Here is a 20,466-nt window from a genome sequence, read left to right on the forward strand (position 1 = left end):
AAAAAAACTCTATGTCATTGTGTTTTGCTCGCAACTGTATTCTGATGAGCGTTTTGCAGTCACTTTCATTTAGTTATCTAACTATTTCAAGTATTGAAAGCAAAGTGAGCAGAAATGGTCTTAAGAGAATGCAGTTACTTTCATAAATAGACGTTTTTGATTGTAAAATCATATTGCATAACGAGAGGTGAAATAAAGACTGTAGAAACAGAAAATAGCTGTTTTTTTCTCTTTTTTTTTTAAAGAAGAAAAAGGGCCGGTGCGGCTGTCCTCAAATCCTAATTAATGAAACTGTAGAATACATGAGGGGAACATGGTGTCTTAGCCCTGAAATTACAATTAACAACAAGAGATTGTCCTGCAATAATAGCAGAAATCTCTACAATATCAATATATTCTAACATGCACCAACTAGCAATTGTTGCACTTGTGGAAACTGCATTTGCTTTACAATAACGGTGATATACCAGAAAAATCACAAGCGGTGACATACTAGAAAAATCACACTTACAAAGAGCATCACTGGACAAATAAAATAGTTTTCCCACTATATATGTTGCAAATTGGAATTAAGATTAATGACACTTCGTTTCATCCTGCCACTAGGAGGTTGCATCCATCTAATAATGAATCGCCATCTCTCTACGTCAGACAATGCACACAGAGCGTGCAAGTCGGGACAAAGCCCACTGAACTCTATCGCAGATTGTGAATAAAAAACTATAAAGCCTTAAATAACCAACAATACATAAGAAAAACAAAAAGTAAGACCACTAGAACGGGCCTAGTAGCCTAGGAAATGCCCAACCTCTATCTACCCTAACTTGTTAGACACGCACAACAGCAGACAACCAGCGTTGACAGATCTGTACTTCCACTACCATTGCATCATTGAGCCATGAACACCCACTGACTTTAATGGCTGAATCGCCACACCCTCCATTAGATTTCCACAACCTTAATATAGGGGAGGTGCAACACCATCCCAATTCGGTGACTAAGGTCGTCCCCTCTAACCACCAATCCACCACCGCTGCTCCACCCTTGCGCACATCCTCTGCCCAAGCTCCAATCGGGTACGGATGAACAGGCACAAAATTGCTTGTCACGCTCTCTCTGTACGCGAGTCAGATGATGCACCCAACCTCCTGCTCTAATCCTAGCTACACCACTACCCCTCACTGGTGGACTCACAGAATGAAGTTGCCCATCCGACGACGATGTCTTAAGGGCATGCCGTCAGACGGGGCTTTGAAGCGAAAAGGCTTAGGTCACTCTAGGGTTTTTTTGCTCCGCTTTTCTTGATGCTTTTTTGCCTAAACTCTAAGACGATTCAGATCTTTTTGAAAAATAGCTAGCATTTTTTTAGAGCATATATATGTGATGACACCATGGTGCATACCATATATGGACTCATAGTCGATCGAGAGTGCTAAAGTTACAGAAAAATATTAAGAAGACAAAGAGGTACCCTGATAAGATGTTTTTTAAGGACATTTTGACATTAAGAATCTCATGTGTAAGTAGAAGAAAATTATTTAAAAGATCTCTGCTCGATCATGTACTTATTTTTCATGGACGGTTCAGTCTCTACGATGACTTGAGCAGCTATATATATGTGCTTGATTCCATGTTGATGTACTCTGACCACTCCACTTTTTTACTTCCACCTTAGCGGCTTAATTAGCTCAATTATAAATACAATTTAATTACGTTTTGTTAATTCCAGCTACGACGCCACTTTTCATCTTTTCTAACTAAGAGTACTGGTCGGTAGTCTATCTTTGTTGAATTAAACTTGAAATATAAGCCTGTTGTTAGCTTAAGATCCATGTGGACTTTGTATTAGAAGCATGTATATGTAGGGCTGTCAATTCAGACACGACCTGATAACACGACTCGAAACCCGCACGAAATAAAGCGGGTTGAACCCGCACAATTAAAATGCTGGTCGGTCGCGGGTCAACCCGCCATGACCAATTTAATAAATGGGTTGGCCACGGGTCAACCCGCCAACACGAAGTAAACCCGTATAACCCGATTATGATATACTTCATCTTGAAATTTTGGAAGTTGGTAGTATTTGATCCTAGGATTCGACAATTTGAAATGTTTTACTTCACCATTATTGGATTTAGTTATCTATGAATTATATATAATTATTTATATTCTTCGTCTTGTGGAGTTTTTAGTGAATTCAATCAATTTATGCATTTTTTTTACTGAAATAGGTAGCAATGTTAACCCTTAAATGGGTCATTTTATCCAACATGACACGACCTATTTAGTAAATAGATTAAGCGGGTTGGAAATGGGTAACCCATTTAATAAATAGGTTGGGTTTGAGTTTAAATTTTCAGCACGATTATTAAATGGGTTGAATTTGAGTTTATTTTTTGTGACACGACAAATATCTTGACGCAACACGAACCTAACCCGACACGACCCATTAACAGTCCTATGTATATGTATACCTGATGATGAGTCATGGCCTTCTCATGTATATTTTTATTGATATTTACTAAATCTGGTATCATTAAGATAAATAATTGTAATGAAATTAAAGAACTTATTCTTGAAATATCAAGAATTAATAAGTAGTTTCTTCTTAAAGTACAATGTTTGAAAAATTAGGAGCATAATCACTAACTAATTAATTTTAGTGGAAACTCGACATAGTTTGCAGTGTCAAAATTTTAATTAGGGTAATTCTAGTTAGACAGGCCTCTAATAAATTTGCTATTTAGACCTCTTTTAATTTTTGTAAAAATTTATTTCCCGTTTTACCCTCTTTTAGGAAAGAAAAAAAAAAGAATTTAACTATATGCGTGGCCTTTATTTTGGGAAATGTAAAAAGAAGAAAACTTGATTTGAATTGCAGATGAGCTCTCACTTGTTGAAATTGTTATTTGCTGGGAGTAGTACCACCTCTGTAGCTTACAACATCATGTCCTATATGGGTCTGCAAGAATTTGACCCTACTTATTGATTGTATTTACAATTTACAATCTTTCACTAGTTTTGATGTTTCTTTTTTCTCAACAAGTACATGGATTGGTTATACAATACACACTAGGGCTGCACACGGATTGGGTTGGATCGGTTTTGACTCCAAACCATCTCTATGCCAAAGTGAGCGGTTTAGGCATTTTGGAAAACCGGTCATCAAAAAAAAAAAGCTCAATCCGACCCAATCCAATCCAATTAAAGATGGTTTGGTTTGGTCGGTTAGGCGGTTTTCACCTACATAATATTAACATGCTATTTATATAAAAAAATTCATAGTAAAAATTCAGTCTCAAGAATTGAAATTGTGTAAATTATCTAAATTTAAAATTCAATAATTAAAATCCAAAACATATAGTCCAAAACTAAAACCTAAATTAGATTCAAAGTGATTCACTTATTTAATGACTTAGCCATCAATACTAGCTTAATATGATAGTATTAAAGGTCAAAGAATGAGAGATTGAAAGATCAGAGATGTGATATGAAATGATCAAAAAATTGTAGCGATTATATACTAAGGTTTTAGGCCTTTGAGCCTTAAATTCAATATGATAGTATATCATTTGAGAATAAAGTTATAACTGGAGATTTAGAACTTACTTAGAACAAACCGGACAAATGAATATATATTTATTATATATATATATATATATATAAAAACTTTTTCTCTTATGTTTCAAACATACCGGTCGGTTCGGGTTTCGCGGTTTAAGTACAATAGAAACCAAACCAACCCAGTTTATAAATGGTTTGGTTCGGTATTGAACCGATTTTCAATTTTTAAAGTTAAAAAACCTTAACCAAACCATATTTATCGGTCGGTTTTGACCGGTTTGGCCGGTTTGTACCATGTTTTGCACACCCCTAATACACACCACAAAACACCAGGCAGACAGCCACAAAGATGACTTTTGCCTATGAAGAATAGTTTTGCCACATTTGAAGCACTTACTATCGGCCACAGAAGATGCAAATCCAATTAATGTCAGAATCGAAGGCAATGCATGTCAGCTCTTGCTTCTGTCCATCATACATCTTTGTCTTGAGAGTACGGACCAGGTTGAGTAAATCCAGATAATTCTTGTGACTTGTGAGTGAGCAACCACGAAATCACCAATTGAAATGGAAATTATTCTATGCACTGACGGTGTAAGTGACCCAACCCTTATAAAATAATCTCAACCCTTGATATTTATTATCAACTTTATTTTTAATAAACAAAAAGTGTATTTAATGCAATCTAACCATTCATTTATGTTGGTGCAAGTGCACGGCGGTGCTCTGAATAATCTCTCCCAATTGAAATTGGGCAAGATGTTTCTTAGCAAAGGTCATGATTCTCACTGTGGAGGTGCCACCCGAAGTATGACACGTCAATCACCAATTTCCCGCCAAAGATTGGTTCACCTGTAGTTTTGATGGTTTTTTTTTTTTTTTTTTTGAAAAGGGTTTGGAACCCAACCTAGCTGGGAGGCTCAACCCCACGCCCGGTTCCATTTATTGAATTAAAATTTTGCATCGGGGGGGACATATAACCTGAACCCCGAGCTACACAAGAAAGATTACAAAGATCCTCATAGAGAATATCCTAAATAATAACAGGAGTCTCTTCTAAAGAAAACGCATCTAAATTACCACATCTAGCAAGGTAGGCTAATCTATCGGCCACACCATTTGCTTCGTGACATATATGTTGAAAAATCAATTTGGATATTGGTTTTGATGGTTCTTTTTATATTGGTTTTGTTTGATCATCAACTTACAAAGAGATTTTCTCATTGCAAACATCAATTTGGAAAATTTTTGAGAGAGAGAGAGAAGATGAGAATATATTATTCTCTTCTCCCCCAATGACTTAACAGGGTTTTCAAAAGGGGTAAAGTAGGAAATAAAAATGTACAAAAATTTAAAAAGGTCTAGATAGTAAATTAGGAGGTCTGAATAGAACCACTCTTTTAACTAACATATAGATTACTTATAATGTCAAAATGTTTGCGAAGACATAACTTTACTATATATGTTATCTTTTTTTCTTCTTTTGCATAACTTTTTCTAAACAACTCAACAATCTATCATTTTTCTAATTTTTATGATTCCAGAACTTATTGATTACCATATAAATATTAAAAATTGTAAATATGATAAGAATCATAAGATGTGGAACCCCCACGTCCTGTGTTCGTATGCTGGGTTGGTTTAGTGTTATTTATTAAATTATAAACGTGGCCAGTGAAAATGCTGCAATGTCCTGTTGAATGTCCGAGCACCCAACAGATTAATCTCTAAGTCTTGGGAGTCTTTAAAATACCACGAACAATCCGAAAGGAGAATGTCAAAATAAATAAATAAATATCTATATCTATATATATATATACACACACACTATAAATTAGCTTGCAATTTAGATGAAAATATGCTGATTGTTATGACTCAACTGCTCGACTATAATTAATTAGTAGTTTAGTTAATCAATTAGTACTTTAGGAACTCGATCTAGACTCTTCTCTATTACAAAAGGTATATATTCACTTTCTCAGTCTTTTTAACTTTGAAAGGACAAAGATGGTGATTCCAAAATTGGTGATTCCATGTTGATGTAGTCTGACCCCTCCACTTTTGCACTAACAAACTTGCAAAAGAGCATCTGCATATCTTTCTTTTTCCTCCTCCTCCTCCACCCCTTCTAGCCGTCACTACTCGTAACTCATTCGTTTGGTCTTGTCTTATAACTCCATCTATTTAGCTTAATTAATGGTGTTTATAATATATATTTGGAGCAGGTAGCCGTTTTTTTTTATCATCTTTTTAATTACAATACTATTCAGGTGGGTCGGTAGTGTATCTTTGTTGAATATAATTATAAAAGGGTGATGTGTGTGTTTATATATAAATATGTTCATAGTGTATATGAATCCAGTTTCATCCATTTCCATGTCATTTAGTTTTTTTTTTTTTTTAGGGTAACGGAAGACTAATCCATTGATCGAAATCATGATGACCTCACTCGATCAAGCATGAAGGGTACAAGCATCCCTCATATTACAATGCAAGCTCACGAAGAGTACTAAATCCAAAAGAAATTCATACTTGAAAACTAAAATCCTAAAAGAACTGCTGAAAAAGAAAATGCAGAATTGAAAAAAACTCCCTAATCCTACACTACCCAAAAATGGAACCAATGTCCTGAATATCTTGACGCCTAAGACCCTTTTGGTGTACGTCGCGACGTTCAACACACCCACAACAACATTCTAGGAACAGATGTAGGACAAAAAGCAGGACAGACCACCCCCAAAAAGCCCAAACTCAACCCAAGTGTGAGAAAATAGGGGAATTGGGCTATAGACCCAATTCTCTAGACTGCATCCCTGCAGCCCAGAAAGGCAGAGACCCAAGGCCCACTACCCACACCCTACGCGCCTCACACCCAGCCGCCGAATCTGGCCCTTCCGAGAAGCCACCCGCCACAGCCAAATCAGTCTGGCGGCCTCCCCAGGCAGGGGACTGTGGTAACCATCTCACCGCCCACCAAGCCTGTGCTAGCGACTTGTTGCACTAACCGCCGATCCGAATGCCGATCTGTAGCAGGAAAGCTCCGATCTCGCTCCTCCTCTAGTCCTGAAACCACAACCGATCTCCTCCTCCTCTAGTCCTGAAACCACAACCGATCTCCTCCTCTAGTCCCGAAACGCCGATTCACTCCGACTGGAAAACATATTATGCAAGAAGAGCCTCCCCCGCAAGCTTGATGCCGACCACGGCTGTCGACCACAACTCAACCCGATATCGAAGTCTCGTCCTCCTTTGTCTAGAAAACGACGCCGGAGCACCCTGCTGTAGATCGGAGCCAAGGGAAGCCACCGCACTGCTCACGAAACCTAGATTTAGGTTTCGGAATCGCTCCGACTTTTTTGGAGCTCAAGATTTTCTTGGCTATGAGCAAGATTTTTTATCGGTAGAGATCTTGAGTTCAACAAAACAAACAAAAAGTATGCATGTGTGATTTTGGAGTTTTGACGGTGACTGTATGAAGAAGATTTTCAGTACAGTGTTAGTAGCTTTGATGACTGCTAAATCGTAACTCGCCATGTATGTAAATTATTAAGTATTAAAGATAATTTTAGTACTACATGTGGGAGCAAAAGTATGGCAATATATGAGATTTTGGAATTGAGCCCATGTCATTTAGTTAATTCCTTAATATGTCAATGAAGTTGGATATAACGATTTATGAGACTCAGTTTGTTATTATCGTAGGACATCATCAATTGGCTTGCAGGGTGACACCAAAAAAAAAAAGAGTGCAGAAATGTAAACCTCTTTCATTGTACTTGAAAAGTCTGAGTGATTGATCAACTTGTCTTGATGAAATTAATGCAACTTTTTCTCAAAATTCAAACTTGTCTTACACCTTTAGAATTCTCCCTATTTTTCTTTTCATAACAGTGAAAGACCATTACAAGCACTCATTCGCTATGCACTCATTTTTTGTTAAAAAAATTGAATACAATTGCTTAGAAACCTCACGTATCGAATAAATTTAATTAAATTATAATTTTTTTTCTATATGTAGTAGTTAAAAATATTACCTTGACTATATGTCTATCGATCTCTACATTATATTAGGAAGATTAATTGTCGTCTCATGATGAAAATATTGTACATTTGTAGGTTTATAAATGCAACTAATGTTTCATATCTCGTCTTTAAATCAGAATGTCAGATATTAAATAAATAAATAAATCTCGACCATAGGGGTTTTGGTCAATAAGGAATTTATTAGGATGTTGCTAGCTAGAACTTGACCTGGTGGCATTCCCTAACAACTTTGGTCCATGCCTAATATGAAAAGTTAAACCAAAAGGAAAAAAGAAAGCACTTAATTTGTCAAATTGACAACAAAAATGTTCAAGTTGTAGGAAAATTACCTTACTTTCCCGAGTCACACACAACCCTTCTCGGTCTCAGAAGGAGGCGATCCGTTTCCAAAGTTCTAGGTATTAGTAGTAGTAGAAGAGTAGTAGTCCTATTGGTATCAAACATCTTTATGCCCCTCTTTTGATTAATCAACAGAATACAATAGTAAAGTGGAGCTTCTTTTTCTGTTATCGATCAATCAGCGCACTTGAGTTAATTAAAATATCTCTGGTATAAGGTGAGATGTGTAATATGAAATTCTCTGGCGATGAAAACAAAATTGTGTGTAAATAGTATTACTGCAACAATAAAAGAACTCTCTTCATCATTAGGAATATCAAAAAGATCAGATATATATGATCTGGAAAAGCCTCTGTTGATGTTAATTAGTAGCTGACTCTAAAGCAATTAACCTTATATCTTTTTGGCAAGGTCATATACAAGAAGTTGACGTAATCAACAATAACATTCTTTCCCTATGTGTCAATGTGAAAATCAAGATGCCATAAGCTCCTTCATCTTAAGCTATGCTAATTTGGAGGAGAAAGTCATGGAAATAAACACTACTAAAATCCATATATATGCATTTCACATATCCTTATAATTTAAAGTTTAGTAGTTGGGATTTCCTTCCATATATCTCTCGATCTCTTCTCTTTCTCACGTCTGCATGTTTCTTGCTTATTTGCATAATTGCACGCTAAAGCTGCTTTATTTTAGGTCTTTCTGTTTGTCTTGTTGCGGGCTTTGGTGGTGGTTCAGCATGGCCTTGTTGGCGAGCAGCTTTTCTATAACCTAAATTTTTCTTTGGCAAAAATAATAAAAATAAAAATAAAAATAAAACTTGTTTCTCAGGTATCTCTTTGTCACTGTCATTTTGCTCACGACTGTGTTCTATCTGATGCATGCGCGTATGCGGTAGTCACTTTCAGTCTGGTGCACCACCATTGAAACCAGTATATATTTAAAGCTACAAAGAAAATTATACACCCAGAACCTGACCACCGACCACGAAAGCGAGTTTTTATTCCCACCCAGCAAAAAAGTTGGAGGAATGAAAAATGTGGAGAATAGAGAAGAGCGTACTTGTTTTGTCTTTTAAATTCTTATTTTTTATTTATATTACAAAAAGATTAGATGAGAATTACACAAGTAGATCAATCCTGACATACATTCGAGATGCTAGCGAGGAATTTATAGAAACTTGTTTCTCAACGAAATCTTCTTCTTCTATTTTTTTTCAAAAAATCATTGGCATACTCCATATTTACATATGTTAGTGAAAATCGAACTCACGACATTCACAATATTGAAATTATAACTTACCAATAGGTCACAGCTCACCAACTCTCAATGAAATCGTTTTAAAACACAAGACCTACCCTAGATATATTATCCTCTGTTAGTGAAGTCTTTATGTGCAAAAAACGCCTACACAATTTTTTTCTTACCTAGAACGTGTGATAGTGCTATTGTACTAATTCTACTCGTAAAAGATGAGAATGTCCCATCTAGTTGGGACCAAAACATTGGACATCTAGTAGGGACCAAAACATTATTCGTATTTAAAAGCTTTCCCTGCCTTCACCATGCTCTGATTCCTCACCTTATAAGGACAAACAATAGTCATTCCATGTTGATGTACTCGGAGTCGTACCCCTCCACTTAATTTCGATCGAACTACTACCAAAATGAAAGAGCATCTGTATCTTTCTCCATTTTCCTCTACCACCCCCTTTTGGTCTCCATTCTCAACTCAAATATGTATAGATTAAGTTCATTAATCATTATAATCGTGTGTTAATTTAATTTGGAGCAAGAGGTCGCTTGTTGATCTTCATCTATATGATTACGGGTAGCTGTGTGGGTCAGTAGTGTATCTTTGTGGATTATAAAAGTCCCATGTATGAATCCCCTTTTCCGTTTCCATGTCATTTCGTAATTAGATTATCACTAATATATGATTAAAAAACTGAAAAAAAGTTAAATCCGCGCCATTGGCATGTGGCACGTTGTACTTGATCCACTATATAGTAACAATAGTTGAGCCATGAGGCAAACATGCTTGATATTTTAGAGATAGATATATAAAGATGTAGATGTCATTTTAACACGGATTTGTATTTTCCTTGTGGGGATCCCCACTCTCCCACTATTGCCCACTATAAAACTAATCAAATATTCATTTAGTAAACATGATGAGTGAGTATGTGGATCAAGTTTTCTGCCTTTCCGTGTCACCATTATTGGAGCGTTGAGTGAGAAAGTGAGAGGCATTTCCCAACTCAAAAAAAGGGTGTACCCTTTTCGCTTTGTTACTGTTTTAAATAAGTCAACCCGAAAAAGAGGCAGCATGAAAAAGGGATTAAAATGGACGTCCCCATCAATATATATGGTAAGGGAATGGAGAAGGAAGTTAAGTTTAACACAACTACCGCGTGAGATCAAGATGCATGTGTATCATGAATTATTTTTCATGACGCAAATACACAATGACGCAAGAAAATTTATTTATTTTTTAATTTTGAAAATTAGGGCTGCATTATTTTTGCATCGGAGGATATCTCCTTAAACTCGAAAGCATTCACAACATCCTAGTTGAATAAATACACAAATACACGAATCTGGTAGTTGGAAACCAATCTCAGAGCTAGTTACTTTGATCTTATAGAGACTTGTAGCCAGTCAGTCTCACATAGCGGCGTCGTAAAATTGGTACTGTGACTTCTGTCAAAAGAGGAAAAAGTGATGGCTTGGAAAAAGAAGCGAAGATTTTAATAAAAGAACTAAAGAAGTTAGAATAGCGCCAACGATCCTCATGAAATTTCACAGTTCTAAATAGTTGATACGGTCAAGCTATGCTATACGTGTGTGTGTGTGTGTGTTAATATCCAAGACTTCATAAAGTTGGTTTCTGCGATTAATGAACTGAAACGAGTGAACACTGAGCAGAGAATTTATGGCTTTGATCAATATATCAATTTGGTGGGATCGATCGATATTGGTGGTTGGTAGACATTCAGTAAATGTTAGATTTTGACCTTGGTCTCTATGTATGATTAAAGTACCGGGTCTAAACCCTAGATTAGTTGTTCCTTTCATTTTCATAAAAAGATCGAGGAACGGAGAATCTAAAAACTTTATCCCACAACATAAAGAGAAATATTACTAAATCGAATAATCTCACATTCACGATATTTAAAACGTGATTAACTAGAGTTATATTAAGAGATAACTACCATCTAATTATTCATTATTGTTCATAAGACTAACATGCGGGTGTGCTAACTCTAGTAATGTGGAAAGGTACCTTTTGGTCTGCACTAAATATTATATCATCAACTAGAAAGAAATGAATCATGATAATTAATTGAAGGATATAATTCTTCCATACATGGTGTGCACTTTAACCTTTTATCATAATCTCCCCATGAAAATGAAAGTGCGCCAATTGTTTGTTCATGTAGTGATGAAATAATGATAATTGTACATGAGAAATTCTTGCGTATGGGCTGCCGCACCACGTGGCGGTGCGGCCCTCTAATTAGAAGAAATAATTTTTTTTTTTTTTTTTTCTGAAATTGCCCCTGATTTTTAATGTGAAATACCCAAAATACTCCTCTGCCTGGAAACTGATTGGGCCGCCGCACTGTCAAGTGGTGCGGGTGCTGTACGGAAGTCTCTCTCATTGTACATATATATGGCCATTGGGTTCTCCATACTGTTAGAGAGAGAGAGAGAGAGAGAGAGAGAGAGAGAGAGAGAGATAGATAGATGATTAATCCATTGATCATGAGAGGAGAAGAATAATAGTACATTTGTTAGAGCATCTTTAGCAATGCTAGCTATTTTTGAGTCAAATTTTAGCTAAAGTAGCTAAAAAGTTATTTTAGCTAGCCACTTTAGAATTACGTCTGCATCAATGCTCTCTATTTTAGCTAGTTTTGAATTTATATTATTTTTTAAATGAAGATTAAATAGTTTAAATGTATTTATAAATTACATAAAATAACTTAAAAGGAATGTTTTAAATTATAGAGAGCCTCATCCCGCTCTCTATATTTAGGAGCGAGATAGCTAAAAGTTATAATAGAGAGTCACTTAGGAGTCTGGTGCAGCTGCTAAAATTGATAAAAAACTAAACATGCTCTCCAAAATAGCTAAGGAGTCGAAATAGAGAGTCTGCTAAAGATGCTCTTAGAACATTAAGTTTAGCAAATTAATATCAAGGGAAATGCTTTTAATGTGAGTTAAAAATATTATGACCTCAATCAACTAATCCTAAATCACGTTTGAATGTGTTTTTTTTTTTTTTTTTGGACTAATTTGTCAATATAACAACATATATATTAGATATGTGACAAGAAAAACATGCACCCATAATGCTAGTACATATGGTATACAGATAAATGTGTAGGGAAATATTCTCTCTCTTTTTTTTAATCACATCAACAACTTATAATTACAATTATTAATTTTCAACTTTTTTGTGAGTCGAATTCATTACATTTCATTTACAAATGGAGAGATTTATGGCACCATACTAAATGGTTTCAACTACTTTCTCCTCTTTTTTAGGGCTGCACACGGATTTGGTTGGATCGGTTTTGACTTCAAACCGTCTCTATGTCAAAGTAAGCGGTTTAGGCATTTTGGAAAACTAGTCATAAAAAATAAAAAAATAAAAATAAAAACTCAATCCGACCTAATCCAATCCAATTAAAGATGGTTTGGTTTGGTCGGTTAGGCAGTTTTCACCTATATACTATTAACATGCTATTTATGAAAAAATTCATAGTAAAAATTCAATCTCAAGAATTGAAATTATGTTAAATTATCTAAATTTAAAATTCAATAATTAAAATCTAAAACATATAGTCCAAAACTAAAACCTAAATTAGATTCAAAGTGATTTACTTATTTAACGACTTAGCCATCAATACTAGCTTAATATGCATGATGTCAAAGAATGAGAGATTGAGAGATCAGAGATGTGATATGAAAGGATCAAAAAAATTGTAGCGATTATATACTAAGGTTTTAGGCCTTTGGGCCTTGAATTCAATATGATAGTATATCATTTAAGAATAAAGTTATAACTGGAGATTTAGAACTTACCTAGAACAATCCAGACAAATTAATATATATTTATTATGTGTGTGTGTGTGTGTGTGTGTGTGTGTATATAAACTTTTTGTCTTATATTTTATACATACTGGTCGGTTCGGGTTCCGCGGTTTAAGTACAAGAGAAACCAAACCAACCCAGTCCATAAATGGTTTGGTTCAATATTGAACCGATTTTCAATTTTTAAAGTTAAAAAACCTTAACCAAACCATATTTATCGGTCGATTTTAGTCGGTTTGCACGGTTTGTACCATGTTTTGCACACCCCTACTCTTTTTATTTGTATTTATCGACCAACAATAATATCTAATAAACCGGAAAAAAAAAAAAGCGAGAGGGTCTAAATCTTAAATTTGTTGGGTATCGATAAGCCATAAGCCTATTATAAATCATGCGTAGTTTGATTGTTTGAGCATTGCGTAATGGAATGTATATGTGTCTAGACTCTAGATAGATTGAACATAAAAGGGAAAAATTCACCAACGGTGTCTGGACACTTAGGGGACTTTCAGAATGATACATGAACTTACAAAGTTATAAATGTGATACCTGAACTCATTTTTTCGTATCAACGTCGTACCTACGACCAATTTCCGTCACGAAGCCGTTAAATTTTGCACGTGCATCGCACGTGAGTCACTTAATGAAGACAAAAAGATTGATTTACCCTCAAATTTTTATTTTTTTTTCTTTTCTTTCTTTCTTCTGCTTCTTCTTCTTCTTCTTCTTTTTCAATTTCTTCTTCCCCTGATTTGAATCATCAAGATTCAAAATCATCTTACTCGTTCGATTCCCACCGCCGATCGCCGATCAAACACCGCCGCCGTGTCTCAATCCACCTTCATGCACCGCAGATGTTTATGGTTTCCCGTACTTCAAATCCTACAACAAATTGAAATTGTGCACTGAGGCTTCCCCGCTCACTCCGAGTTCATCCCCGCCGCCGCCGCTAACGACTTAGCCACCACCACTCTCGTTCTCTCCTCCGACCCAGGGGCGGATCCAGGAATTCAACCTTGGTGGGGCTTGAATTTCTTAACAAATGAAAAAAAAAAAATGGCTCTGCACATCAGCAATATCCATGAACTCCATTCAAGTTTACACACAAATTCAGCAAACCCAACCCAGAAATCAAATTCACGTTTACACACACACAAAAATTCAACAAACCCACAAATTCACATATACACAATTTCAGATACCAAAAAACAACCCAGTACCCAGATGGCCAGAAATCAAAAAGGGTTTAGCTAATTAGCTTTATCAATTTCAATTTGGGTTTTATGAATTGGTTCTCAGAATACCTATTTACCATCGGTGATTAGGTATTTCGGTGGACTCACTGATCAAGCCATCAAGGGCCAAAGACAGAGCCAGAGGAGGAGGAGAATAAGAGAAAAAATCTAGAGTAGTAGTCGGTGGATTCACTGATCAAGCCATCAACACATCGAGGGCCAAAGACGGAGAGGAGAAGAAGAAGAAAAGAAGAAACTGAGGATGCAAAGGGTTAGGTTGCCCATTGTTGAAGAGGACGAGGACGAAGATGAAGAGGACCATGAGGAAGAAAGAGGGTTTCGCAGGAGATTGAGAAAGAAAATGGGCTCGATGGGCGTGGCGGTGGTGCTGGTTGAACTGATCGACCGGTGTGGTCTGGTGTTGGTTGCGGTGGTGTTGGCAAGGCGAGAAGAAGAGAATAAAGAAACCCAAAAAGAAGAAGAAGAAGAAGAAGAAGAAGAAAAAAGGAAAAAGAAAAAAAAAAATTGAGGGTAAATCAGTCTTTTTGTCTTCATTAAGTGACTCACGTGCGATGCACATGCAAAATTTAATGGCTCCGTGACGGAAATTGGTCGTACGTACGACGTTGATACAAAAAAATGAGTTCAGGTATCACATTGATAACTTTGTAAGTTCAGGTATCATTTTGAAAGTCCCCTAAGTGTCCAGACACCGTTGGTGAATTTTTCCCAACATATAAGTACGTTTTGGTTACTATCCCGACTAATGATACTTACCAATCAAGACAAAAAAATCTCTCCCAGACACATTTTGACATATCAACGATGACTTGAATATATAGTCTTTCATTAATGAAAAATACTCGTTCAAGATTCAACCTTTTACTTCATTCAATTTAGACCTGGGTTAGGACTTCTTCAATTGGCTTAATCGATCCATTCTCAATTCATGACCTAATCGCTGATCATATGCAACTAAACTTGGTACCTAAGAAAACGGGTGATGATGACATATTACTTTAGAAATTAAATTAAATTATATATGGAACTGCAACTTAATATTGGCATTAATCATTACTAAGATTAACATCATCTTGGATTATGCCTCAAGTATAGTGGATAATCGAAATATTGTATTGAATCTGAAACAACCTGTGTTTACATGCAGCACCATATGCATGTGCTAGCAGTATGCATGATGTAGCGTTAGTTTTATACTACAAATCTAGATGTTAACGAACCTATACTTTTTAGATTCAACTATTTAAACTTTATATATACTGCACGATATGAGGAGGGTCAATTGACACTACAAATGTTTTATTTATGTGATATTTTTAGAAACGTTTGTAAAGCATTGATCCAGGTCCACCTCTTTTCATATTTTTTTATATTTTCATTATATTATTTTTGGTTTCTTGGTTTCTACTAAAATCTTGGTTTTTGCCCGATACTATTTGGTCTAGTGACATAAGTTTTCTCTTTATAAGTGGAAGGTCGTGAGTTCGACTTACAATAAACTAGTTGTTGTATATGAGTTATTTTTTTCATAAAAAATAAAAAAACCTTTGAGTTCTAATAAATTTTGTTTAGTTGGAACTTGGGAAACTTTTGGTTTTATAAGAAAGACTATGGGACTATATACTAATTACTCATTGTACTTTGCTTCCTAAAACAGTTTAGTGCCTACCTTTTAAATTCAACAAATTGTTCCTTGTTCTTCCAATTTCTCACCCAATATATCTAAAATGTCTATTATACCCCTCCCTTACTTGCATCTTCTTCCTCTTCCACCACCGAGCTCGCTCTCTCTCTCACACCCCCACCCCCCCCCCCCCCCCCCCCCCCCTCCTACAACGTGCTTGGTGGTGTATCACGGTGGGAGGGTTGTGTTGCCTCACGAGAGCAAGAAGATGAGCTTGGCGGCGTTGTATGCAGGGATGGATGCATGAAGAAAGGAAAAGTCGGGTGCCCAGAGAGAGTTTGGTGTCCAAATCAGTTTTAGGCGTTAATGGTATCAGCGCCTGGAGCGCGTGACTGTTGCTCCAGTGGGGAAGATGCCGAGAATGGATCTCCGGTTAACTGAGAACAAAGATTCTCTCTCTTCTAGCTTTCTCTCTCTCACCTATGTCTTCCTCTTCCTGATGAGCTCAATGAACCCAGAAAATATGGTTATCCAAATTTTAAAGTAGGGCTGAGTGAGATGTAGAGGAGATGAGGGAGATGACTGGTTTCAGCAAAGAGAGAGGTTGGGTTTGACTCATCGGAGCCCTGTGAGCACGATGGCAGTGAAGGTGAGTCATAGTGGTGCCTGGAGGAACAACGAGAGAGAGAGAGAGAGAGAGAGAGGTGGTGGAAGAGGAAAAGAAGTAAGCATAAAAAATAAAACATAAAAGAGAAAAAATAAATTAAAAATAGGAGGAAATGAGGGGTATAATTGACATTTTAGACCTATTGGGTGAGAAATTGAAAGAACAAGAAGTAATATGTTGAATTTAAAATGTGAGAGACTGAACTATTTTAAAGAGCAAAATACATGGAGTAACAATTTAGTCAAGACTATTTTTGGATTAGTTTTCTTTTCTCTTTTTTAATTAAACAACAACTAGCTACCCATGAGCTGAACCAACCTTCTATATACAAAAGGCAGAGCCATTAAACCAACAAATCGTGAGCTATTTGATTAGCCTCTTAAATGCTATAATCGCATAAATATTAAGCAACAATCGTGATGAATACAAATCATTATTCGTGATATATAACGAGTCTCATAAAATATAGTAAAACTTCTAGATAATGATACTCTATATAGGAAAATTTTCTTTTTTACTCATAAAAAATTATGGCCTCAACTTGAGCCAATTATAAAAATGTATTTTTGGGGTCATCCTCAAAAATTTCCCTACATTTATTAATAATTATTAATAGGACCAACAATATAAAATGAATTTAAGAACAAAAAAATATTTCTCTAAAGTTCTTTTGGACAATAATTTACTTCTTAGAGTTTTTGCCACATGCATCTTTGAGCTTGTGGGAATGTCATAACTTGTTAACATGAACACCTTGTTGTTTGAAGCTAAAATATGTCTAATTTATCAAGCATGTTTATAGATTCTTGGCATAAGATTTTTAGTATTTATGTACTCTCATTCTAAGAATAATCTCAGGTTGCACCATTAATATGGTACACAGTCTAAACAACTTTCATCAAGAAACACTTTTTTTAACTACACATCTATTAAGAAATAACCTCGTTATAATAATAACATTGATAACTATAGAGAAGTTTTATCTTAATTTATAGCATTCTTTTTAGTTTTTTTTTTCTTTTATTTTTTTTTATAATTGACAGTTTTTGGGAAAATGAGAGTCAAATAAATATAATTTGATCATGGACACCTCAAGAACACACCCTCATTTTCAAACAAGGATGAGAGTACTTAATCACCACTTGCCATATATATATACATACAAGATATGGGAAACATGCATGTAACTTGTAAGTAGTGATGACTTCTTAGATTCTTGTTTCATTTGGACCACCAAATCGAACTTCATAATCAAACAGTCGTGTTGTAAAAGAAAACTTAAAACTAAAAAAGCTCTGCCTTCTCTCTAGAAACTAGAGAGAGAAAGTAGATCTAAAACCATCCTCCCCCTTCTCTCTTGCCGAGATCTAGATCCAATCGGATCCTGATCTCCGGCTTGAGAGTCGGGGGAGCACTCTCTTGTTCGGGCTTCTAGTCGCAGTTCCTTTGTTGTTTTGTTTGCATCTTATTTTTCCCTTCCCACCTCTTCTCCGGCTAGTGGCGGTTCTGGAGGGGATGATGGCTCAGGCTACTGGCGTGGCTTTTAGGCAGGGATGCGGCTCGGGGTTGGTGGATCGGTGCTCGATGCGGGTTCTGGCGTCTCCACTGGTTCTGGGATGGGGGAGGTGGACGGGAGCTAGTTCTCATGGCAGGGTCGATACGGGGGTGGCTCTGTTCCTTTCTTCCGGGTTCCAAGGTGGTCGGCGATGTGGTGCGGCGCTGGGTTACGGTGCGGTGGTGCAGGGTTACAGCACAGCGATGTGGGGCTATGGCGCAGCGGCGTGGTGTCGGCGGTGTGCGCTGCCAACCGGTTTGGTGTGCCACAGCGCCTCCGAATGTGTGGTGGTTAGGCCGAGCATCTGTTTATGGGCCTTGCCGGTGGTTTGTTCTTCCTAGTTGCTCTATAGTTAGTAATTTCTTTGTGCTCGTTGTTTTATTGTTAATAAGTCTATATCCTCTTGGATGGAATTGGTCACTATGGATTCCAGATTTGCTTCGTTCTACACCACCCCTAAACGATCTAACGCCCGTTGGTGGTTTATTCGTTCCCTAATTGCGTGTGGCTCGATTGCTTCGGCAAACACACACTGCTAGGTTACTCGGTGCTTCATGGGCGTTCTTGAGCCCTATGTGTGTCCCAACCGGTGTTGAAAGAGGCAAGATGGTGCTATGGCGGCTATTTCTCTTCCAGCTAGGATATGGAATCGGCGGCAGTAGGGTTCTGAGAAGGGAGATGTCTTCCTCTTGGGGCCTGATAGCTATTTCTGTAGGGTTTTCTTATTTAAATGTTTGCTGGGCCTGTGTGCCTCATTTGCTGGGCCTGGGTGCCTCTGTATCTGGGCCTTTGTGCCTCTTTATCTGGGGTCTTATGTACCTCTTGTATTTTGTTATCTGGGGCCTTTTGTGCCTCTTTATCTGGGGTCTTATGTACCTCTTGTATTTTGCTTGATCCTTTGGATCTTCTAATACAATCATTGACCAAAAAAAAAAAATCGAACTTCATAACAAACTAAACAATGCCATACATCTTTTTTATTCCTTTTCTTTACCATTTCATCTTTTTTTTATTCGTTGTGTTGAGAGTATAAATCTCACATGGGAAAAATGGGACCTTGCCTATAAAGTTTATAAGGGTTTAGGCTACTCCATCCATTGTCAATTAGTTTTGGATGTAAACCCCAGATTACTTTATCTAGGTATCAGAGCGAGTTACCCACATGCGCATGCCTCACGGCCACACAAGCTCCACGTTACCCAAAGTTGTCCACGTGTATGGCTTGAAAATTAGCCACATGTGCGGGGGCGTGTTGAGAGTATAAATCCCACATGGGAAAAATGAGACATTGTCTATGAGTTTATAAGGATTTGGGCCACTCCATCCATTGCCAATTGGTTTTGGATGTGAACCCCATATTACTTTATCACGTTGGTACGTAGAATGGATTTAATTGAAATGGGATATCAAGCATTATTTTTTAAAAAGAGAAACTATATTATTAGATAATGTAATTATATTATAACAAAGAAAGTAAGATGAGGAAAAAAATCCTAGCCACATACGGTCAGGGAGCAAATGCAGTGAGGAAATCCAAGAATCTTCTTCTCGTCCCATACCGTCTACCGTCAGCATTGGCACTTGCCTCGTCGGTGTTGGGATGATGCTAGACGAGAATGGTTTTGTATTGCCCTTGGCTTCCGAAATTGCAGTGTTTGGGGTTTAGGCAACGAGTGGGCGGTTCTGCTCGGGTTCAAAGCTCTTCTGATTTTAAAGTGGTCATGGTCTCATGGACACTGCTTCATGGGACAATGTCGACAACGGGGTTTGAGTTTTTCTCAACGGCGATTATGACACTTGTTCGAGGATCTGTTGGAGGCTTGGGGTGTAGGGAGCACAAACCCGTTTTGGATTTGGGTTTGACATAGATGTTCCAGCTTCGTTTGATGTCTTTTGGATGGCAACGTTGTGATGGTCATAATGTTTCCTTAAGGTGCGGCGAGGGACGTAGGCTCACGACGACGATAGCATCAGAGATACTCCAGTTGCATGCGGTAGTTCTCTACAGAAGAGTGGAGGCTTGAACTGGGTCGGGCTAGTCAAGGTTGGGCTTTGGGTGCTGCTTTTCTTTGGGCCTTGTGGGCTGTTAATTAATTAGTCAGTTTTTCTTTCTTTTAAATCCGTATTTTGTTTAGGGAACCCTATGTTAGTAGTTTAGTCTATTTTCAATAATTCTCTAGTGTTTATAGAGCTATGCATTTTTATGTGTTTTTAGTGAATTTTCTGAAGTAGTACTGAAGGAAGAGACCCCTTTTTTGATGTATTTGATATCTAATAAGTGGACCTAGTTCTATGTACCACTATGGGTAAG

General features: G+C 36.9%; 1 long non-coding RNA gene across 1 annotated transcript; it reads right to left on the reverse strand.

Annotated features, from left to right (window-relative positions):
* Positions 1-18,880: 18,880 nt before the first annotated feature.
* On the reverse strand, positions 18,881-19,092 carry LOC112180336. The gene is made up of 2 exons (XR_002928217.1): positions 19,032-19,092; positions 18,881-18,974 (listed from the first exon to the last, which is right to left on the reverse strand). It is a non-coding gene; the product is annotated as an uncharacterized LOC112180336 (long non-coding RNA).
* Between the last annotated feature and the right edge of the window lie 1,374 nt (positions 19,093-20,466).

The sequence above is a fragment of the Rosa chinensis genome, chromosome 7, assembly GCF_002994745.2.
Source record: "Rosa chinensis cultivar Old Blush chromosome 7, RchiOBHm-V2, whole genome shotgun sequence".
NCBI lineage: Eukaryota > Viridiplantae > Streptophyta > Magnoliopsida > Rosales > Rosaceae > Rosa > Rosa chinensis.